The sequence below is a fragment of the Gopherus evgoodei genome, chromosome 1 (genome assembly GCF_007399415.2).
Source record: "Gopherus evgoodei ecotype Sinaloan lineage chromosome 1, rGopEvg1_v1.p, whole genome shotgun sequence".
Lineage (NCBI taxonomy): Eukaryota > Metazoa > Chordata > Testudines > Testudinidae > Gopherus > Gopherus evgoodei.
The window spans coordinates 219,308,924-219,333,712 of NC_044322.1; the positions used below are offsets into that span (position 1 = coordinate 219,308,924).

At 48.2% G+C, this 24,789-nt stretch overlaps 1 non-coding gene across 1 annotated transcript; it reads left to right on the plus strand.

Moving 5' to 3' along the window:
* Nucleotides 1-1,596: 1,596 nt before the first annotated feature.
* TRNAK-UUU lies at nucleotides 1,597-1,669 on the plus strand. Its single transcript has one exon. It is a non-coding gene; the product is annotated as a tRNA-Lys (tRNA).
* The last annotated feature ends 23,120 nt before the right edge of the window (nucleotides 1,670-24,789 follow it).

Genomic DNA, 24,789 nt, shown 5'->3' on the forward strand with positions numbered 1-24,789 from the left:
TGCAAGTTGACAATGACAGTTACCAGTTATGCTGTACCATCTGCTGCTGTCATGGGCGCTCTTGGCCGGCCTCGGTGAGGTCAGCTGGGGGTGCATGGATGAAAATGGGAATGACTCCCCAGCTCATTCTCTTCTTTAAGTTTTGTCTAAAGGGAGAGTCAGTCCTGTCTAGACTATCAGGCAAGCCTATTAAAGAACCAGAGAGGCAAATGGCCACTCCGGGTCAGAGCGGAACCGCAGACATTCCGCAGAAATGATGAGCTGCATGTCATTCTAGGGGGTGCCCCTGCAACAACCCCTCCCATTGTTTCCCTCCTCCGCCACCCCTCCTGGGCTACTGTGGCAGTTATCCCCCAATTTATGTGATGAAGTAATAAAGAATGCAGGAATCTTAAACAACACTGACTTTATTGCCTCTGCAAACAAAGCTCAAAAGCGGGAGGAGAGGGCAGCCTCCAGCTGCTATGATATTCCAGGCAGGACTGAATCTCCATTAGACAAAGCTTAAAGAAGAGAATGACCAGGGAGTCATTCCCATTTTTGCCCAGGTGCCCCTGGCTGACCTCACCGAGGCCAGTCAGGAGCACTCATGGGACGATGATGACGGATACCAGTCCTACTGTACTGTCTGCTGTCCGCAAGGAAGGGAAGGGAAGGAGATGCTGCTATGTAGTGCTGCAGCACCACGTCTGTCAGCAGCATCCAGTAGACATATGGTGACATTGAAAAGAGGCGAGAAACAATTTTTTTCCCTTTGCTTTCACGGGGTGGGGAGGGGGCGATGAAATATACCCTGAACCACCCACGACAATGTTTTTGACCCTTCAGGCTTTGGGAACTCAACCAAGAATTCAAATGGTTTTTGGAGAATGCAGGAACTGTGGGATAGCTACGGTCATCAGTTGCCCCTCCCTCCGTTGGCTTTCTGGTACGCTTCTCTCAGCTCCTTAAGTTTCAGCACTGTGTCAAGTCCCTCTTGTGGCCTCTGTCCATCATGGCCTTGGAGATTTTTTTAAAATGTTTTGGCATTTTGTCTTTTGGAATGGAGTTCTGATAGAACAGATTCATCTCCCCATACAGAGATCAGCTTCAGTATCTCCCATGTGTTCCAGGCTGGAGCTCTTTTTTGATTCTGGGACTGCATGGTCACCTGTGCTGATCAGCGCTCCACGCTAGGCAAAAAGGACATGAAATTCAAAAGTTTGCGAGGCTTTTCCTGTCTACCTGACCAGTGCATCTGAGTTCAGATTGCTGTCCAGAGTGATCACAATGGTGCGCTGTGGGATAGCGCCCGGAGGCCAATGCCATCGAATTGCAGCCACACTAACCCTAATCCGAAATAGCAATACCCATTTCAGCACCACTCCCCTCGTCGGGGAGGAGTACAGATATCAGTATTAAGAGCCCTTTATATTGCTATAAAAGGCTTTGTTGTGTGGACGGGTGCAGGGTTAATGCGATTTACCACTGCTAAATTTGATATAAACTTGTAGTGTTGACCAGACCAGAGAGAGCAGTAGGTTTCTCCTATTGTTTCCTGCTCCTCTTTTCTTGACTAGTTTCTCCTGTGCACCAACTTGCTCTCTTTCTTTGTGAACTTGGCTAGTTCAGTTGGTAGAGCATCAGACTTTTAATTTGAGGGTCCAGGGTTCAATTCCCTGGTTAGGTGATAAACTACCCACAAAGATCATAAACTGTCTTTCTGGAGTCCTCTTTGATGCTGACCTGACTTCTGCTAACCCTGGGCTTACATTGTAATGTAGACATACACTGAGAGTGTATCTATACAGTGATAGAAGCCTTGTGGCCTGGTTGGCTGGATCATCTGACTTGGACTCCTGGGGCTCAGGTTGTGGGGCTTAAAACTGCAATGTAGACATTTGGGCTCAGACTGGACACCCAGGCTCAGAGACCCTCATCCCTTATGGGGTCTCAGAGGCTGGACTCAAGCCTAAGTTTCTACACTGTAATTTTGTAACCCTGCAGCACAATCCCCACAAGCCTGAATCAACTGACCCAGGGTTTGAGAATAGTGACTTGGGTGTGTCAATGACAGTGTAGACATAATGCTAGGCTATGTCTACACTGCAATGAAACATCCACGGCTGTCCTGTGCCAATGCAGGCTCCCAGGGCTTGGGCTGTGGGGTGGTAAATTTGCACTGTAGACATCTCGGCTCAGGCTCAATATTGGGCTCTGGACCCCACAAGGTTGGGAGGGAGTTTAGCAAGCAAAAAAGGTAAAATGGCAGTGGAGTATTACCATGGACTCAATGGCATTCCTCCATTGGTCTGTCTGCTTTGGCGCAGGGACAATAACACTTTCTGCTGCATCTGTTATTTCAAAGGGTAGTTTAGGATTTTCATTCTCACACATGGTGCACAAAACAGGACTCAACCCTCGGAGTAAGTAAATGAGCTGCCCACAGGTTCTGGCAGCCACAATGAGCCATTTGGTATGAGAGCCCAGACCTGCCCCTGTCACAGAGGGAGGGGATCATCTGCAAGGGGCTTAGAACACTCATCTACCAGCTCCTAACTCCCAAACTTTCAGTAACTCTGTTATCAGTGCCTGTGAGTGTAATTTAAACCATAAAAATAGCCACCCTGGGCTAGACCAAAGATCCTTCTAGCTCTGTATTTTGTCCTCTGACAGTAGCCAATACCAAGTGCCCCAAAAGCCACTCCCCAAAGCACCCCACTGAGTTGAACCGATGATTTTCTGTTTACAAAGCAGGTGCTTTAGCCAGCTAAACCAACATGCCTGCTATTATTTAAACTGTCATCTCTGCCCACATTTGACTTTCTGCCAATCCCCACTGGGCCCTGACAAGTGTTGTTTATGTTTGGATTCTGCAAAGCAGAGGAGCAGGTGAGGTTTTCCTTGCAAGCTGTGTGTGTGTGTGAATCTTTGGCCAGGTCTGCACTACACAGTTATTTCAGAGAATTATATTGCTCAGGTGTGCGAAAAACACACAACGCTCCCTTGGTAGGCAGCTTGTAGCTGGTGTACACACTGCAATGCCACGTCTGGAGACAAAACTGCCCTGTTTTGGTGACAAAATAAAACCACCTCGAGGAAAGGCCTAGAACTTTTTGCAGCAAACTTAAAGCAACAAATTGTCAGTGTGAATGCTGCTGATCATTATATCATCATAACTGGCCTCCACCAGTATCCCACAATGCCTGCTGTGAAATCGCCTGCCCTGCATTCTTGCTACAGAGGCTGGGCCCCTCCCCTTTCATAACTCCAGAAAGTTCTGAAAGCTGAGCCGCTATCCACACCGAGATTAGATTGATATAAATGCATTGTTTTAGGGGGTGTAAACTTTTTACACCCCTAAGTAATGTAATTACACCAACCTAATTTTGTAGCGTAGACCTGTGAAAAGACTCGCTCACACATCGTGGCAGTAAACCTTCCCTTGCTCCTCTGTTTACAGAATACAAACACAGGCAACACTTGTCAGGGCCCAGTGGGGATTGGCAGAAAGTCAGGTGTGGGCAGAGATGCTGCTTTCAGTAGCAGTGGGCACCATGGCTTAGTGGGTTAAAGCACCTCTTTGGAAACTGGAGATCCTGGGTTCAACTCCCAGTTGTGCCTAAGGGAGTGGCTTTTGGGGCACCTGGTACTGGCTACTGTCAGAAGACAAGATTCAGAGCTAGATGGACCTTTGGTCTAGCCCAATGTGGTTTAAATTACACTCACTGGCATTGATAATAGAGTTACTGAAAGTTTGGGCATTAAGAACTGGTAAGTCAGTGGTCCAGTCCCCTCAATGCAGTTAAACCATTTCCACTTGCTAAACTCCCTTCTGGGCTCCTAGAGCAGGGTACTGAGCCTGGGCCCAGACACGTAAACTGCAACTTTACAGCCGAAGCCACATGACCTTGGTTAATATGACATGGGCCAGCCGTGGGTGTTTCACTCCACTTTAGACATATCCTAACATTATGACTACACTGTGATAACACACCCAGAGCACCTCTCCCAAAGCGCAGGTCAGTTGACTCAGGCTTATGGGACTTGGGCTGCAAGACTATAAAATTACAGTACAGACAAACGGTCTTGAGCCCAACCTCTGAGACCCCATGAGGGGAGAGGGTTTCTGAACCCAGGCCTCAGTGTGAAAACAAATATCTGCACCACAGTTTTTAGCCCCTCAGCTTTACGTCCAGGAGCCCAAGTCAGATAACCCAGGCCAGCCATGCTGCCATCTTTATCCCAAGAGAGATGGACTCTAAGGGTACGTCTCCATTGCAATGTAATCCCAGGTGTGGCACGCTATGCTCAAAGCAGCACCTGAAAGCCCCATATTCACCACTCTCATATAATGATGACATGGTTTGTACAAAGTCTGCCTTGTGAGGTGTGATTTCAAAAGTCTTGATCTGTTGAACATTAATATCTTGTTGGATTGTGTGTGCTAGCATTGGTTGGGAAGTTATGCTCTGTGTGCGTTACTGAAATATGTTATGGGTTGGGAAATGCCCACCACCAGCCTTTCAGGTGTGACAATGCAGGAGCCAGACTTGCTGCTGGCCCACTGAAGGTATCCAAACTCCCAAGGACTATCCCAGGAACTGTGTACAATGCAGGCTTCTCCGAGATAGCACAGAGACAATGGACACTGCTTGCCTCACATCATAGCACAGGCACCTCCTAGCAAGTTGGAAGAAACTATGAAAGAGGGGAAGAGACATCATGATTTGGCCTCTCTCCCCTACAACTCAACAGCTGGAAACACACCTGGAGGACAAAGACTGAACTGATCTGATTCAGAAATCAGAAGAGAATAATAACAATAATACTTTCAAACCAAAATCCCCAAACAGACTAGTATTGGTTTTTCAGCAGAAAATTTTCAGTTTAGGGAATTTTGTTTTCTCAGTCAGACCTTGCCAAGGGAAGCAGGGAGAAAATGTTTGAGTTGCCTCCTTCAGAACAGCTTGGCCTATACTCTAGCTCTGGTTCACTGTTCTGGCCTTGCTCAGGTTGAGGGTGTTTTAATAATTTGGGCAGGTCCCAGGATGTTTGGGGGAGATGATGAGGATGTTACTTTTTGAGCTAAAAACTAAGAAATACGGGACTAGAGAATTCTTTTTAAGAAATCTGGGATTTAGACATTTTATTTAAAGCAAAGGGGATCTGAGTTTCTGAGAAGGTTTTTGTTTGCAAGAAGCAACGTTGTTTGATTTGTCATTGTACCAAAGGGGGAAGATGGTTGTCTATAAAGGAGAGTTGAAGACTAAATGCATCCAATAGGGATGGGATTCAAACCCATGCATGTAGAGTACAACAGCTCAGAAGTGCATCACCTTAACCACTCAGCCACCTCATCTGAGCTATTGAGAAAGAGACGGGAGGAGAAATCTAAGGCCAGCAGAGATAGAAACAATATGGAGTTTTTAAATACTAAGCGGAAGCAGGGGCTGAATGAGCTCCCCCCTCACATCTAGTGAGAAGCTGGGGGAAAGACTTCAGGAAAAGATTGTGTTTGCATAGACACACCTACTCTGTCTAGCTATGCAGCATGATGGGGCTACTTTCCCAAAATGACCAGTTTTGGCTGGTGGTGGGTTACAAAGCACTTTAGGATTGAGTGGATTGAAATGTTATTATCCTTCCTGCTTGAGTGAAGGGCAGCAGAACATACCTGGTCGGTCCTGATGGAGGGGTAGGTGGGTGAGGAATAGCTTTTATTGGACTTCATAGAAGTGATTGAGAAGGTCATCCTAAAACAGTGATCCCCAAACATTTCACACTGTGCGCTTTTATCCATGGCTGCGGACCCTCGGAAGCCACGGTCAAGAACCAAGGCTGGGAGTGAGACTGTTGCTTGCTGGGGAGAGGGGTGCAGACAGGGGTAAGGGGGTCAAGGCCGAGCTGGAAGCCAGAGGCCTGGGGTTGGGGTTGGGGTTGGGGCTGGGGAAGACCTGGGACAGAGTATGTCTGAATGCTGCTACCTCCATGGAGGCTGGCTCAGGCCCTGAAGTGCCCCCATGAATGTTCCTCTGTGTTCCCTAGGAGTCATGCCTCATATTTTGGGGATCACTGAAGCCTACTCACTAATCAGGGGCTAATTATGCCAATACCCAGTGAAAGGGAGAACAAGTGTGGGGCCCCCAGCACTGGAGCAATGTGAAAAGGCTGCAGGAGAAGGGCAATGGCTGGTGGCACACGGAGTAAAGGGCAAAAGGGGCACAGGAGGGGGCAGGAGGTAGGGGTGAAGGAGCTGCAAGGTTTGGGAGTGCAGGAACTAGCGGTAAAGAGGGAGTAGGGATGGTCCAGGGGCAATGGGAAAGTGCCAAAGTACAAGCTTTGCCCAGGGCACCATTTTCCCTAATGCTGATTTGAGCAAACAATTGTAAATGACCATTCAGTGAGAACAGAACCATAGGCCTGGTCTACACTACGCGTTTAAACCGATTTTAGCAGCGTTAAACCGATTTAACGCAGCACCCGTCCACCCTACGAGGCTCTTTATATCAATATAAAGGGCTCTTTAAATCAGTTTCTGTACTCCTTCCCAAAGAGAGGAGTAGCACCAAAATTGGTATTACCATATCGGATTAGGGTTAGTGTGGCCGCAAATCAACGGAATTGGCCTCCGGATGGTATCCCACAGTGCACCACACTGACCACTCTGGACAGCAATCTGAACTCGGATGCAGTGGCCAGGTAAACAGGAAAAGCCCCGCGAAATTTTGAATTACATTTCCTGTTTGCCCAGCGTGGAGCTCTGATCAGCACTGGTGGCCATGCAGTCCCAAATCCAAAAAGAGCTCCAGCATGGACCCGTACAGGAGATACTGGATCTGATCGCTGTATGGGGAGATAAATCTGTTCTATCAGAGCTCCTTTACAGAAGACGAAATGCCAAAGCGTTTGAAAAAAATCTCCAGGCTACACAGTGCTGCGTGACAAGCGTAATGGAAAGCCAAAGAATCAAATGGACACTCATGGAGGGAGGGAGGGGGTACTGAGGACTCCAGCTATCCCACAGTCCACAGCAGTCTCCGAAAACTATTTGCATTCTTGGCTGAGCTCCCAGTGCCTGTAGGTTCAAACACATTGTCCAGCGTGGTTCAGGGTATAGCTCGTCAACTTACTCCCTCCCCCCACCACGTGAAAGAAAAGGGAAAGAAATCATTTCTTTACTTTTTTCAATGTCACCCTATGTCTACTGAATGCTGGTGGTAGATGCGATGCTGCAGCAGCAAAGAGCAGTATCTGCTGCTCTTCCCTTCTGGGTGGTAGATAGTACAATGTGATTGCTATCTGTCACCACCATCAGCCTGTGAGTGCTCCTGGATGGCCTCAGGGTAAAAATAGTAATGATTCCTGGTCATTCCCAGTAGATGGTACAGAATGGCTGGTAACTGTCCTCATCATAGCAACTGGGGGCTGAGCTCCATCAGCCCCCTCCCTTTCCTGTGTAAAGAAAAGATTCTGTACTGCCTGGACTATCATAGCAGTGGGATGCTGGGCTCCTCTCCTCCGCACCAGTTAATGTCCTGCTTGGACTGTCATAACACCAGGAGGCTGCCTCCCCTCATTTTATCTCACTAACAAGTCATTGTTTCTTATTCCTGCATTCTTTATAACTTGATGACACAAATGGGGGGGGACACTGCCACAGTAGCCCAGGAAGGTTGGGGGAGGAGGGAAGCAACAGGTGGGGTTGTTGCAGGGATGCCCCCCCATGAATAGCATATAGCTCATCATTTCTGCAGGATCTGACACAGAGCAGCTGTGCTCTCTGATATACTGGTTCTCTAGTACACTTGCCCCATATTCTAGGCAGGACCAACTCTACTTTTAGAAGCCATAAAGGAGGAACTGATTTAGGGAGTCATTCCCAGTTTTGTTTTTGCATCCCCAGCCAAGGGCACCCATGATAGCAGCAGACAGTACAACAAATAACCATCAACTTACTGCCAATTTACAATAGTAGCAGATGGTACAGAATGAGTGATAACCATCTCTGCTATCATGCAAAAGTAAACAAATGCTGCTGTGTAGCGCTGCAGTAACGCCTCTGTTAGCGACATCCAGTACACATATGGTGACAGTAAAAAAAAAAGCTGAACGGGCTCCATGGTTGCCGTACTATGGCGTCTGCCAGGGCAATCCAGGGAAAAAGGGCGCAAAATGATTGTCTGCCATTGTTTTCCCGGAGGAAGGAATGACTGAGGACATTTACCCAGAACCACCCGCAACAATGATTTCTGCCCCATCAGGCACTGGGATCTCAACCCAGAACTCCAAGGGGTGGGGGAAACTGCGGGAACTATGAGATAGCTACAGAATAGCTACCCACAGTGCAGCACTCTGGATAGCGACGCTAGCCTAGGACCATGGACGCACACCACCGAATTAATGTGCTTAGTGTGGCCGCATGCACTTGACTTTACACAATCTGTTTTACAAAACTGGTTTATGTAAAATCGGAATAATCCCATAGTGTAGACGTACCCATAGTGCTGAAAAGCCTCTTTGTTAAGTGGTTGTGGATGAGTGCTTAGGGAGATGGGTTAGAAAGCAACAGGCATGTTTCTGTGGAGGTTTGATTTTTGCCTGTTGGCAAGGCTGATGTGTGGTGTCTTCATGGCTGTACTTTCAGTGTCTGATCATCCACAGTGCCACAAGAAGCCAAGTCTAGACATATTCAGAGGCTCTATGCCCAGGCTTATCAAACTTCCTTTCACTGCAACACCCTTCTACTAAAAAAAAACTTACTACATGTCCCTGGAAGAAGGGACCAAGCCCCTTCACACTGGGTAAAGGCAGGAGAGATGAAGCTAGAGCCCTGTCCCAGTTGCGGGAGGGTGAAACCAGAGCTTGAGGGGTTCAGCCTTGGGTGATGGGGCTCAGCCTTTTGGCTTCAGCCCCAGGCCCCAACAAGTCTAATGACAGCCCTGACGACCCCATTAAAACAGGGTCATGACTCACTTTGGGGTACTGACTCACAGTTTGAGAACTACTGCTCTATGCTGATGGGAGAGAGTTTTCCTGTTGGTGTAGTTAATCCACTTCCCTATGAGGTGGCAGCTATGTCAGTGGGAGAAGCTATATCGGTGGGTGTGCAAGCTGTGGTGTTTACCACATTAAATAAGTTTAATCAAACCCCATTTTTAAAACCACTTGTGGTCTGGGAATGGCAAAGGACTTCAATGGGTAGAGTCTGTCCTTCAAAGCCCTGGAGATCACAATTCCAGGCTCCTGATGGCATAGGGGTATAGATCAGTGGTAGAGTGCTTGACTACAAGTCAGATAGGCAGTGGCTCAAACCCAAGTGCCCTCTTAAAACTTCTTTCTTTTTTTTAAAAAAAGGAAAACATTTTCATTTCCATTCTCCATTATGTTCAGGAGCTCCACTATACAGGGATGCTTGAAATGAATGTAGACACTCAACATTTTGCTGTCCAAATGCATAAAAACCTAGCAAAGCTGTCCATCAGCTGAAATAAGTTCCAATCCTCTAAGTGTTCAGTTTATGTTTTCATCAATTAAACAAAGGTATCATAGGAATGTACATTTGCAGATCCCTCTTCTCCAGGGGCTATGCTGTGCAGAAGAACAAGAACCACATCCAGTTGCAGTTCAGGAGTCTGATGAGGAAAGGCAACTTGGTGTAGGCTAAAGTCACCAGCACCTTGTCTCCTTCACATTCAACCAGCAGTTGGGATCCCCAGGGCAAGGCATGAGAAGAAGATAGTGGCTGTGAGCAGGAAAATAGCCCCCAAGAAGCTGGATAAAGCTGTCAAGATCCTCAGGGAGGTCACCATGCCCATGTCCAGAATGTAATTGTGGAGATTAATGGAAGGAGGAGGCACACATCAAAGCCCTGGGAGGGCTCACATCAGGGCCCTAGTGGGGCTCTGGGTGATCGCTGCTTCCCACCACTCAACACAGATATAATAAGGTTGAGTAGTGTCCGGAAAAGAAAAACTAAACAACTAATTATTCCTTCAGAAAGGTTTTTAATGACTTACAACTATAAAGCAACACAAACAGAATGAGAAAAACAGAATTAAAGACCAGCACTGACTGAGGATTAATACAAATGGCAAGTTATACTGGAGAGAAGCACAAGTCCAGGTAATATTATGCATTAACTGCCTATTCCTATAAGTGCACATATAAAAGGTAAATAATATTGAAAATACAGTGAAACTTCGCTCTAACGTGACGTTTAGGGTCCAAAAACTTCCATCGCGCTAAATGTGGGGTTGCGGTATAGCGGGGTTTCAAACCAGTCAAATTGTCAGTGGTCCCCAAAGCTGTGCATTGATATGTGCTGCCTTGTGCCTCTAGGGCCCACCAGGGGAGAGGAGCCAGGGCCCCATGCCTGCTGGGGACAGAGAACTCTGGGCTGCTGGCACCAGTGCTCTCTGTTCCCAGAAGGTGCGGGGCAGCGGCTTCTTTCCAGCTTCAGGAGGAGTCGCGGCTTCCTGCCTGCCGGGGACAGAGAACTCCGGGGCTGCGGGTGCCGGTGCTCTCTGTCCCCAGCAGGTATGGGGCCATGGCTTCTCTCCAGCTTCAAAAGGAGCAGCGGCTCCCCACCTGACGGGGACAGAGAACTCCGAGACTGGATTCGATAACCTTTCAGGGTCCCATCCAGTTCTGAGATAGGTATATCTCAATATGTTATATTACAATAAAAACAGGGATTGTTCGTTCAATTTGTAACTCTGAATAAAACACAATTATTTAGTTCTTAGCTCCAACACCTGGCAATTTGCTGACCAGGCCTATCTTAGCAAGCAAGGCTTTCTATTTACCCCAGCTTTCTCTTAGGTGATCACGATTAGCTAGGCCTCTGGTCCCTTGACCATACTTTGGACTTTGGGTCTGGAAAACAGCTGGCACAATCCACAGACCCGGTTGTTATATAAAATGCACATGGATTTTAACCCTTCACATAGAGTAATGGCAAGGTTCTTGATTCAGGTTTGTAGCAGTAATGGAATAAACTGCAGGTTCAAATCAAGTCTCTGGAATCCATCCACAGCTAGGATGGGTCATTCAGTCCTTTGTAGAGAGCTTCAGTTTGTAGCAAAGTCCCTCCAGAGGTATGAACCAGGATTGGAGATGAGGCATTAGCTTTTTGTCATGTGGTCTTTGCTTTCTTTGTCCCAAGGACACTCTATCCAGCACGTAGCATAGAAAAACCTTAGAGTTCTGTCCATAGGCAGGTCCTGCATTCCTAGCTGAGTCACAAGGCATATCTGTCTTCTCTCAGTGGGTCAGTTGTATAGCTGATGGTCCTTAATGGGCCATCAAGCAGGCTAGGCAGAACTGACACCAACTTGTCTGGCTGGGGTGTTCCCCGGAAGCATAGCACAAGTTTGAAATAGGGACAGCATAGCGCCAATATTCATGTCAACTACAAAAATGATACACATCTAGAGATAGCATCATTATAATCTGCCAATCAGAACCTCTCCATAGACCCCCTTACTTGACAACCTTTCTATCATATTGGCTGCAAATATAGAACAGTGGGCGCAACGGTGATCTATACAGTTACAGATTATGTCAATAACGTCATAGGAGGTGACACGGCATCAGTGAGACTGATATTGGAATACTGCCTCCACTTTTGGTGTCCTGATTTGAAAAAGATGTTGTGAAATTGGAGCTGGGGCAGCAAAGAGCCACTAAATGTTCTGAGGGCTGGAGAAAAATGCCTTCTAGTGAGCTATTGAAAGAGCTCAACCTGTTTCGCTTATCCAAAGAAGATTGAAAAGTGACTTCATTGAAGTGTTGAAGGGATTTAATGCAGAGAAAGGCATAACAAGACCCAATGGCTGGAAGGTGAAAAGAGGCAAATTCATACTACAAATAAGGCACAAAAATTCAACAGCGAGGATGATTCACCACAGGAACAAGCTACCAAGGAAAGTGGTGGATTTGCCATCTCCTGATGTCATTTAATGAAGACTAGATGCCTTTCTGGAATGTGTTTGTCCCAAAAGTAGCTATTGTGTCATTCAGGAGGCCTCTGAGATGCAGGGGGTCAGATTAGATGCTCTAATGGTCTCTTTTGGCCAGAAAGCTGACTAATTTATGAAAAACTGAGTGTAGCATTGAGAGCAGCATCTGATGTTTTCCTGTCTAGCCGGCTTGCTTCCTAGAACGAACGCTCCTTGAGTGGGGTGATCCACAGGGAGTAGCTCAAACCTCCAAAGTGCCTGGCCAGGGGCAGGACATTAGCACAGCAAGGGAGAGATGTGGCAGTGACATCACAAATGCCCTTTGCAGGACCTGAGACTATTGGTCAAAGGTGGTGGGGAGGTGGTGACCTCACAGAGAGATGCTGACATCAGCCAGGCAGGACAGGGGAGAGGGGGCAGGGAAACCTCAGAGACCCCTGTGGCTTTGCTTCAGCAAGTCTCCTTCTCCAGGTCTCTCTTTGAGGACTGAGAGAGTGTTCGGGTTCACGTATGTGAGTGCCAGGAGGAACCTCTTTCGAGTTTTCTCCTTCATTTTTCCTGATTTTACAAGAAAACAGCCGTCTCTGTTTAGAAGGTAAGAGCCTCCTGGAGGTTTGAAACCTGTTCAGTCTGATCTATCTGGTGACAGTTGAATTCTAGGCATGGAAAACATGCGCTTAAGGAGGCAGAATTTTATTCCACACCTGGGATTTTGTCCCGTAGAATCACTGGGGACATTAGGGTTTGCCCCTCTCCTGCACCCCCTTCACCCTAACCCGTGCACCCCCTCTTGCACCCACCTGGGGAAACTGACCTGTGTGCATGGAGCAGCTGGCATTGCTGCCCACTCCTCCCTGGGATGCTGCTCCTCCGGGCACCCCGAGGGCCTGCGTGGGCAGGGTGAGAAGCCACATTATCCGAGATCCCTGCATCCAGGTCACTTTCCTCAGCCGGGCTGCCTAAGGGGAGGGCAGAGAGCAGCAGCAGCTTCTGATGCTCCCCTCACAGCACAGCCCAGGTGGGGACAGTGACCAGGACACATGGAGCACATAGTGTTGCTCCTCGCTCCCCACTACCTTCTATGGGGCCATGGAGAAGCACTGGATAGGGGGAGAGCAGTGAGCACCTTTGCACTGCCACACAGTGCCCTTTGACCCCCTGGAGCCCTGAGCGGCTGCTGGGGGGCCCCCATCCCCAGCCAGGCTCCCCAGCATGAACAGCAGAGAACACAGGGAGATTGGCCGCACACTGAGCAGTGGTAGCCTGGGCGGCTCGTAATGGAGGCTCGTGGGGGCTCAGCCTCCCCAAACCTTGCATCGCCAAGGGGACAGTAGAGCCCATGACTAGGAGACCTGGCTAAATTAGGCCCCCCTGGAAAAGTCTGCCCGGTGTCAGTCCCAGGGCTGGAGGAGCTCCCACTTCCTGCTACGACCCGGGAGCTGCAGCAAGGGCACAGAGCTTCTCTGGTCTCAGGGCTGCAGCGGGACAGGGCTAAAGGAGTGATGGGGTGGAGCTAGTGGGGGAACAGAGGGGACAGTGGATGGGGCCGTGGGTGGAAGGTGTGGAAGGGAGCGAAGCCACAGACAATAGGAGGGGTGTGGTTTCAGTGATGGGGCCCCTGCACTTGTTCTCTCTTTCTTTGGGCTTTGGCATCACTAGCCTCTGCTTAGCGAGTAGGGTTCAGTGGTCCCCAAAATGTGAGGCATGACACTAGGGGGACACAGAGGAAGTTTCATGGGGCACCTCAAGGTCTGAGCCAGCCTCCATGGAGGGAACAGCACTCAGCCCCACTTTGTTCCAGCTCTTCCCAAACACCACCCTCAGCCTGGGCCTCTGGCTCCCAGCTCGGCCTCGACCCCCTTACCCATGTCTGCAGCCCACTCCCCAGCAAGCAACATCCCCGCTCTCAACCCCAGTTCTCGACCATGGCTTCCGAGGGTCCACAGCCATGGATAAAAGGGCACAGTGTGAAATGTTTGGGGATCACTGTTTTAGGATGACGTTCTCAATCACTTCTATGAAGTCCAATAAAAGCTATTCCTCACCCACCTACCCCTCCATCAGGACCGACTAGGTATGTTCTGCTGCCCCTCACTCATTCAGGAAGCATAATAACTTTTCAATCCACTCAATCCTAAAGTGATTTGTAACCCACCACCAGCCAAAACTGGTCATTTTGGGAAAGTAGCCCCATCATGCTGCATACCTTGGCAAAGCAGGTGTGTCTATGCAAACACAGTCTTTTCCTGAAGTCTTTCCCCCAGCTCCTCACTAAATGTGAGGGGGGAGCTCATTCAGTCCCTGTTTCCGCTTAGTATTTAAAAACTCCATATTGTCCCTATGTCTGATGGCCTTAGATTTCTCCTCCTGTCACTTTCTTAACAGCTCAGATGAGGTGGCTGAGTGGTTAAGGTGATGAACTACTAATGCATTGTGCTCTGCAAGCATGGGTTTAAATCCCATCCTCATTGGATGCATTTAGTCTTAACCCCTCCTTTATAGACAACCATCTCCCCCTTTGGTACAATGACAGATCAAACAACGTTGCTTCTTGCAAATAAAAACCATCTCACAAACTCAGACCCCCCTTTGCTTTAAATAAAATGTCTAAATCCCAGATTTCTAAAAAAATTCTCTAGTCCCGTATTTCTTAGTTTTTAGCTCAAAAGGTAACATTCTCATCATCTCCCTCAAACACCGTGGGACCTGCCCAAATTATTAAAATACCCCCATCCTGAGCAAGGCCAGAACAGTGATCCAGAGATAGAGTATAGGCCAAGCTGTTCTGAAGGAGGCAACTCAAACATTTTCTCCCTGCTTCCCTTGGCAAGGTCTGACTGAGAAAACAAAATTCCCCAAACTGAAAATTTTCTGCTGAAAAACCAATACTAGTCTGTTTGGGGACTTTGGTTTGAATGTATTATTGTTATTATTCTCTTCTGATTTCTGAATTAGTTCAGTTCAGTCTTTGTCCTCCAGGTGTGTTTCCAGCTGTTGAGTTGTGGGTGAGAGACACCAAGTCATGATGTCTCTACTCCTCTTTCATAGTTTCTTCCAACTTTATAGAAAGCTCGTTGCTATGATGTGAGTCAAGCACTGTCCATTGTTGCTGTGTTATCTTGGAGAAGTCTGCATTGTACATAGTTCCTGGGATAGTCCTTGGGAGTGTGGATCCTTTAATGGGCAGGCAGTGAGTCTGGCTCCTCCATTGTTGCACTTGAGAGGTGGGGGGGGGCTTTTTCCAACCTCATAACATATCTCAGTAACACATACAGAGCAAAACTTCATAACTTCCCTACCAATGCGAGCACACACAATCCAACAAGATATTAATGTTCAACAGATGAACAGTTCAAGATTTTTAAAATGATACCTCACCAGGCAGACTTTGTTCAAAACATATCATCATCATATGAGAGTGGTGAATATGGGGCTTCCAGGGTGCTGCTTTGACCACAGCAGGCCCCACCTGAGCTTACATTGCAATGGAGACGTACTCTTAGAGTCCATCTCTCCTGGGATAAAGATGGCCACAGGGCTGGCCTGGGTCATCTGACTTGGGCTCATGGAGCTAAAGCTGAGAAGCTAAAAACTGTGGTGCAGATATTTGTGTTCACACTGAAGCCTGGGTTCAGAAACCCTCACCCCTCGTGTGGTCTCAGAGGTTGGGCTCAAGTCCATATGTCTGCACTGTAATTTTATAGTCTTGCAGCCCAAGCCCCAAAGCCCTGAGTCAGCTGACCAGGGCTTTGAGACAGCTGCCCTGGGTGTGTTAATCACTGTGTTGACATAATGTTAGGGTACATCTACACTACAATGAAACACCCAGGGGAGTCCTGTGTTGGAGTAATCAGGGTCATGTGGCTTGGGCTGTAAAGTTGCAGTGTACGTGTCTCAGCTCAGGCTCAGTACCCTGCTCTAGGAGGCCAGAAGGTTGAGAGGGAGCTTAGCAAGTGAAAATGGTAAAACCGCAGTGAAGTATTACCCTGGACACATGGCAGTTCTTCATTGGTCTGTCTGCTTTGGGGGCAGGGATAATAACTCCCAGTGGTGCTTTGTTGAGTGGCTTTTGGGGCACCTGCTCTTGACTGCTGTCAAAAGACAAGATTCAGAGCTAGATGGACCTTTGGTCTAGCCCAGGGCGGCTTTTCTTATGATCTAAATTACGCTCACAGACACTGATAACAGAGTTACTGAAAGTTTGGGAGTTAGGAGCTGGTACGTCAGTGGTCCAGTCCCCTCACGGATGACCCCCACCCTGGGACAGGGACAGGGACAGGGGCAGGGGCAGGGGCAGGTCTGAGCTCTCACACCAAATGCTCATTGTGGCAGCCAGAATCTGTGGGCAGCTCATTTAGTTTACACCCAGGGTTGAGTCTTGTTTTGTGCACTGTGTGTGTGAGAATGAAAATCCTAAACCACCCTTTGAAATAATGAATGCAGCAGGACGTATTATTGTCCCCACCCCAAAGCAGACAGACCAGTGGAGAAATGCCATTGAGTTCATGGTAATACCCCACTGCCATTTGACCTTTTTTGCTTGCTAAACTCCCTCCCAACCTTGTGGGGTCCAAAGCCCGGTATTTAGCCTGAGCTGAGATGTCTACAATGCAAATTTACCACCCCACGGCCCAAGCCCTTGGAGCCTGCACTGGCATGGGACAATCCTGGGTGTTTCACTGCAGCATGGACATAGCCTAGCATTATGTTTACACTGCCATTAACACACCCAAGTCACTATTCTCAAACCCTGGGTTCATTGATTCAGGCTTGTGGGGCTTGTGCTGCAGGGTTATAAAATTACAGAGTAGGCACTTGGGCTTGAGCCTAGCCTCCGAGACCCCATAAGGGGTGAGGGTCTCTGAGCCTGGGCTCCAGTCTGAGCCCAAATGTCTACACTGCAGTTTTTAGCCTCACAACCTGAGCCCCAGGAGTCCAAGTCAGATGATCCAGGCCAGCCGGGCCACAGGGATTTTATCACAGTAGAGATGCACTTTCAGGGTATATCTACCTTGCAATATAAGCGCAGGTTTAGTAAAAGTCATGTCAGCAGCTCCAACACATAAACATAAACCACGAGGGAAAGACTCAGCCCCAAATAAGCTGGGCAGTGTCCTTCTCCCTAGGGTTCATAAGTCCAGCAGCCAAAAGTCCTTTAACATGAGTCATCCCCTCTCTGCACTCCACTCACAGCTGTTGTCCTTAGTCACTGCAAGCCCAGAGGTGCCTCTATAGAGTTCACCTGCCATCCTGGGTGGAAAAGGGGGGAAAATAAGAAGGCATCATATTCACTATGTTGTCTAGGGACTTACTCATCCCTCCACAGCCACTCTGTCCTAAAGTTGATCTAACACCTAAATTTCAGTATTAGAACCCAGGCCCCAGCCACTTGGCTTTGGAACCCATGTCCCCTGCCTAGCAAGTGCTATTGAATTGCGGGTGAGTCCCTCATTTGTGCTGCCATCGATTCACACAAGAAGGATAACAACTCTTTATTTCTCCTGCCCCTATAACATGGAGACTGGGAATCCAACACCAGCCAAAAGTGATCATTTTGGCAAGCAACCCAACATATTTCCAACATACTGTAAAATCCACATGCAGACTCATACATGAAACCTTGCAAGAAAATCTTCCTGCGGGGGTCTGAAGCACCTGCTGCTGGAGGGAAGGAGGAAGCTGTGGGTTGGGATTGAGGAGCATCATGAGGATGAGGGGCCTGTGGGTTGGGATTGAGGGGCACTGGACATAGGAGCAGAGGCGTAGCGAGCGCCCTCCATACCCTCCTACCAAGGGGGCCCCGCAAGGAAGGGGGGCCCTAAAAGTGGCAAAAAAAAATGTAAGGTATAACTAGGTAAGTGACATTTATTGACGCTATTGCACAATCCATGTCGGTTTTACTGACAAAACCGTGAAGTCATTATGATACATCATAATGCTATTGGCTACATCTGTTGTCTGTCAGTCAGTTTCGAATTTTAGTTGGACCCATTCAAAGAATGTGTATTTGCGTTCATAATGGCGGTCAGTGGATAAATGTTATTAATTTAGTTGTTTAGTTTTTTATTGTTTCTGCATTGTAAGGGGCCCCGGACATATGTTCGGAGGGGGCCACGTTCTTTGTTGCTACGGCCCTGCATAGGAGGGGGCTGTGGGTTGGGACACTGGAGAAGGGTGAAGAGGAGCAGGCTCTGGTTGGGAGTGAGAAGCAGTGAGCATAGGAGGGATTGAGGGGCACTGGGAAAAGAGAGGCCATGGGTTTAGGCTGAAGAGCATCTTCATTTGGGGATCCAGCAGGAAAGGGGATGGCAGAAGGTGATTCTAATTCCTTAGGAATATTCTGTGTGTTTGTATGTGTGTTTGTGGAGGGGAGGAATATGCTATATGCCTAGAGGCCTTTATTCCTCCAGGCTGCAAGGACAGAGGGGCTGTCAGGAACTTGCCCTTTCAAACCCACACAAAAAAAGGCCCTTCCGAGGAAAAGGAAAATCCTGAAGAGAAAAAGTAACATCAAAGAGGACTCCAGAAAGACAGTTTTTAAAGGCACAGTGAGTAGCTTTTCACTTGACCCAGGACTTGAACCCTGGACCCTCAAACTAAAAGTCTGATGCACTTCCAACTAAGCAAGTCAGGCTCACAAAGAAAAAGAGTAAGTTGGTGCAGAGGAGAAAGTAGTCAAGAAAACAAGAGCAGGAAACAACAGGGGAAACCTGCTGCTCTCTCTGGTCTGGTCAACACTACGAGTTTATATTGAATTTAGCAGTGTTAAATCGCATTAACCCTGCACCTGTCCACACAATGAAGCCCTTTATATCAATATAAAGGGCTCTTAATACAGATATCTGTACTCATCCCTGACGAGGGGAGTAGTGCTGAAATCAGTATGGCCATTTTGTATTAGGGTTAGTGTGGCCGCAATTCGATGGTATTGGTCTCCGGGCACTATCCCACAGTGCACCATTGTGACCGCTCTGGACAGCAATCTGAACTCAGGTGCACTGGTCAGGTAGACAGGAAAAGCCCTGCAAACTTTTGAATTTCATGTCCTGGTTGCCCAGCTTAAAGCGCCGATCACCACAGTCCCAGAATCAAAAAAGAACTTCAGCCTGGAACGCATGGGAGATACTGAAGCTGATCTCTGTATGGGGAGATGAATCTGTTCCATCAGAACTCCATTAAAAAAAAGACAAAAAGCCAAAACATTTGAAAAAATCTCCAAGGCTATGATGGACAGAGGCCACAACAGGGACTCAACACAGTGCTGAAACTTAAGGAGCTGAGAGAAGCGTACCAGAAAGCCAAAGAATCAAATGAATGCTCACGGAGGGAAGGGCAACTGACAACCGTAGCTATCCCACAGTTCCCACATTCTCTGAAAACCATTTGAATTCTTGGTTGAGTTCCCAAAGCCTGAAGGGTCAAAAACATTGTCGCGGTTCAGGTTATATGTCGTTCTCCGCTCCCCCTCCCCCCATGAAAACAAAGGGAAAAAATTGTTTCTCACCTTTTTTCAATGTCACTGTACGTCTAGTGGATGCTGCTGGCCGATGTGGTGCTGCAGCACTACACAGCAGAATCCCCTTCCCTTCCCTTCCCTTCCCTTCCTTGCGGACGGCAGACAGTACAGTAGGACTGGTATCCGTCATCGTTGTCCCGTGAGTGCTCCTGGCTGGCCTCGGTGAGGTCGGCCGGGGGCGCCTGGGCAAAAATGGGAATGACTCCCAGGTCATTCTCTTCTTTAAGCTTTGTCTAATGGAGATTCAGTCCTGCCTGGAATATCATAGTAGCTGGAGGCTGCCATTCCCTCCCGCCTTTGAGCTTTGTTTGCAGAGGCAATAAAGTCAGTGTTGTTTCAGATTCCTGCATTCTTTATTACTTCATCACATAAATGCGGGAATAACTGCCATGGTAGCCCAGGAGAGGTGGGGGAGGAGGGTAGCAATGGGTGGGGTTGTTGCAGGGGCACCCCCTAGGATGGCATGCAGCTCATCATTTCTGATGGATGTCTGGGGCTCTGACCTGGAGCGGCCTCCAGGTTTGCCTCTCTGGTTCTTTAGTAGGCTTGCCTGATAGTCTAAACAGGACTGACTCTCCCTTTAGACAAAACTTAAAGAAGAGAATGAGCTGGGGAGTCATTCCCATTTTTGTCCATGCGCCCCCAGCCGACCTCACCGAAGCCAGCCAGGAGCACCCATGACAGCAGCAGACGGTACAGAATAACTGGTAACCAGGGGCAGCTCTAGGCATTTTGCCGCCCCAAGAACGGCAGGCAGGCTGCCTTTGGCGGCTTGTCTGGGGATGGTCCGCTGGTCCTGCAACTTTGGTAGACCTCCTGCAGGCAAGTCGTGGGACCAGCGGACCCTCCGCAGGCATGCCTGCGGGAGGTCTGCCAAAGCCGTGGGACCAGTGGACGCTTGGCAGGCAAGCCATCGAAGGCAACCTGCCTGCTGCCTTCTTGGCACCGGCAGAGCACCCCCAGTGGCTTGCCGCCCCTAGCACGCGCTTGGCGTGCTGAGGTCTGGAGCCGCCCCTGTTAGTAATTGTCATTGTCAACTTGCAAAGCGGCAGACGGTACAGTATGGCTGATAACCATCTTTGCTAACTTGCAAAAGGCAAGGGGATGCTGCTGTGTAGCGCTGCAGTACCATGTCTGTCAGCACCATCTAGTAGACATATGGTGACAGTGAAAAAAGGCTGAATGGACTCCATGGTTGCCGTGCTATGCCGTGCTATGGCAATCCAGGGAAAAGGGCGCGAAATGATTGTCTGCCGTTGCTTTCACGAAGGGAAGATTGAGTGATGACATTTACCCAGAATCACCCATGACACTGTTTTTGCCCGATCAGGCATTAGGATCTCAACCCAGAATTCCAATGGGCAGGGGAGACTGCGGGAACTATGGGATAGCTATGGGATAGCTACCCGAAGTGCAATGCTCCGGAAATTGACACTAGCCTCAGTACATGGACGCACACTGCCGAATTAATGTGCTTAGTGTGGCCATGTGCACTTGACTTTATACAATCTGTTTCCAAAAACCGGTTTCTGTAAAATCAGAATAATCTCATAGCGTAGATAGACATACCCTGTGATTAACAACTTTGGTGGCTAATTGAAAGGCTGATGGTTCAAACCCAAGTGAAGATGGAGGTGGGGTTTTTTAGTGATGAGAATCCAGTACATTTTAACAGTCAGAAAATCTCCTCAATGCTGGTCTAGCCTCATTGGGCAAGCATAAGTGGTAATTTTGCCAGATGCTTTGGTGGTATAAAAATTTCCTTTACTTCCCTCTCCCTTTTAGACTCAGAGCCTTTAAGCTCAAAAGGGACCAGTGTGATCATCTAGTCCGACCTGCTGCACCTTGGAGGCCAAAAGACCCCACCTAACCACTCCTGTAATAGACCCATGAGGGGAGGCAGCTCTGTGCACTGCCGTTACCCCAAGCAGCACATGGACAACCTCTGCTCCCCTCCCACAATGGGTGTGCAGAGATGTGCCAGCAACTCTGAGGTGGCTCCCTGCCCACTCTACCTCCATCCCTCTGTGCCACTCCCAGAAATGGCCGGCATGTCCTGGCATCTCCTGGGGCGGGAGGAGTGTCTCCATTCACTGCCCCTGTCCCGAGTACCAACTCTGCAGCTCCCATTGCCAGGAACTGCAGCCAATGGGAGCTTTGGGGGCAGCGCCTGCAGGCAGCGGCACACAGAGACCCCCTGGCACGGCCCACCTAGGAGCTACTTCCACAGGGTTGTGTGTACCGGTCACTTTGAGAGCTGCACAGTGCCATCCCTCCTGCAGCCAAACCCCCTCCCACAGCACAGAGCCAGCATCTCACAAACAAATTTCCTCCCAGAGCTTTGCTTGTCTTCCTTTCACCCAGAACCATCCTCCTTCTCCTGGGATGCAAGTAGCCATACCTGGGAAGCCAAGAGGCAGGCACAGGATTCTGTCTCCCAGCAGCCAACTGCACCTTCCCAGGCACTGCAGAATGAACGATGGTGCTCTACTAACCTCACTTAGCCCACTGAGGCGCTTAGCTTCTGTCCTGCCTTCCTCAGCTCAACTTTCCTCTTTTCCCCATTCCTGCCTCACTTCCTCCTTTGGCAAGTCGCACAAAGGAGGCCAGCAAGAAGAGCAGGCCGTCATAGGCCAACCTCCCAGAGCAGAGGAGGCCAAGCCACAAGGCTCCAAAAGGTGACTGGCCCAGATCCTTTAGCTTTCCCCTGCTGATGCTAGCTTTTTCTCAACTCATTTCACCACCCTCTATCCTGCAGGGGTTGGGGTTATCGCAGGTGTTACCCAAAACTGGGCCAGCTAGTAAGTGTAGGGAGGACTAATGACCCACCAGAGTTTGGCAGAAAGCAGTACATTTATTATATTGATAGCTAAGCTCAAAAGAAGGGGGGAGGGGTGTCACATTCACACTCTTAGGACAGGCACGGCCCTGGACATGTCAAGATTCTGCAAAGTAAGAATCTTAGAGTATAGATGTGGGAACCTGAATGAGAAGCCCTAAGATTAATTACCAGCTTAGATCAATATGCTGCCACCATCCAAATATTTGAGTCATTTGGAAAACTCTTTCCCCTCAAAACCTTCCCCTCCCCAGGCATCCCTGAGAGACTCCTCCACCAATTCCCTGATGAACACCAATCCAAACTCCTTGGATCTTAACACTAGGAAGAATTACTCCTTCCCCCTCCCACTTTTTTTCCCCTCACCAATCCCTGGTGAGTCCAGATCCAATCTCCCTGGATCTAAAAACAAGGAAATATTAATCAGGTTCTTTAAAAAGGAGGCTTTTAATTAAAGAAAAGAAAGTAAAAGAAAAAAAACCTCTGGGAGACAGCATACAAGCTGATCTCACAGACAACAGATTCAAAAGACAGAGAATGTTTCTCTGGACAAAACCTAGTATACACAAGAATACCCAATTTGATTATTCCCCTAATGCCAAGACAAGTTACAAAAAGAAAATAAACATAAACCTATTTATTCTTTTCTAAAACTTACTACTCTGATAAGAGGCTGGTTCCTTGATCTTTTCCACTCTGGCTGAAACTGAAACTGACTCTAAACAAAGGAAACTTCCCTCTTTCCTTTTGAAACATCTTGTTCCCCCATTGGTTCCTCTGGTCAGGTGTTAGCTAGGCTAGGAGAACTTCTTAACCCTTTCCAGATAAAAGAGGCATTAACCCTTAACTATCTGGTTATGACAAGCACATTTATTATACTGACAGCTAAGCTCAAAAGAAGGTGTGTGGGTGGGGTCACTCTCACACTCTCAGGACTGGCATGGCACTGAAGATGTCAGGATTCTGCAAGGTAAGTGGATGGTGTGATGAAGGTAAGTCTTCCTGAGGCATAATGAAATGCAGCTCGGCAAACCATTGGCCAGGCGGTCTGGGTGAAGGGCATTCACTGGAGGTACAAGCTTGTGAGTGCACTCCTGAGCACATGGCCCCTTCCCCTTTTAAGGACCTGCTCCTCATGGCCTGCGACTAGAGATGACTTGGCTGCATCTGGTGGGTCATGCGCCACTTCGGGCAGTATCCATGCTCTGGGTGTGTGAGTGCTGCCTAATTAGAGTCCCATCACCTTGTCTACCTGGAAGCTCTTCTGCTCTTCAACCAGCCCATTCATCCCATGAGCATTTCAGGAGGGAGGGAGAGGGGGAAAGCCACTTCACAGGCATTCAGAGAGGGAGAGGAGACAAAAGCAGGAGGTGGGGAAGTATAACAGACCTATTGAGCATACAGGTTATACAAAGCTTAGAAATCACTGCTGCTCCTACAACAGCAGGGACAGGCCACTAGGAGCTGGGAAAATTAAGCCAGCATGTTTCTGAACCAGGGATCTTTTGCGTGTTAGGCAAATGTAATAACCACTACACTATGGAAATTCTGTCACAATCCTCTGCCCCTCCCTTCATAAGAACATAAGAATGGCCATACTGGGTCAGGCCAAAGGTCCATCCAACCCTGCATCCTATCTGCCAGCAGTGGCCAATGCCACGTGCCCTACAGGGAGTGAACCTAACAGGTAATGAGCAAGTGATCTCTCTCCTGCCATCCATCTCCACCCTCTGACAAACAGAGGCTAGGGATACCATTCCTTACCCATCCTTGCTAATAGCCAGTCATGGACTTAACATCCATTAATTTATCTGAAAAAAGAACAAGGAGAACCTAGAGACTAACAAATTTATTGGCACATAAGCTTTTGTGGGCTAAAACCCAATTCATTGGATGCATGCCGTAGAAAATACAGTAGGAAGATATATATCCACACAGAGAACATGAAAAAATGGGTGTTGCCATCCACACTATAACGAGAGTGATCAGTTAACGTGAGCTGTTATCAGCAGGAGAAAAAAACCTTTTAGAGTGATAATCAGGATGGCCCATTCCAACAGTTGACAAGAAGGTGTAAGTAACAGTAGAGGGACAAATAAATATGGGAAAATAGTTTTACTTTGTGTAATGACTCATCCACTCCCAGTCTTTATTCAAGCCTAATTTAATGGTGTCCAGTTTGCAAATTAATTCCAATTCAGCAGTCTCTCGTTGGAGTCTGTTGTTGAAGGTTTTTTGTTGAAATATTGCGACTTTTTGGTCTGTAATCAAGTCACCAGGGAGATTGAAGTGTTCTCCGACTGGCATTTGAATTTTATAATTCTTGACATGTGATTTGTGTCTATTTATTATTTTACGTGGAGACTGTCTGGTTTGGCCAATGTACATGGCAGAAGGACATTGCTGGCACATGATGGTATATATCACATTGGTAGATGTGCAGGTGAATGAGACTCTGATAGTGTGGCTGATGTGATTAGGTCCTATGATGG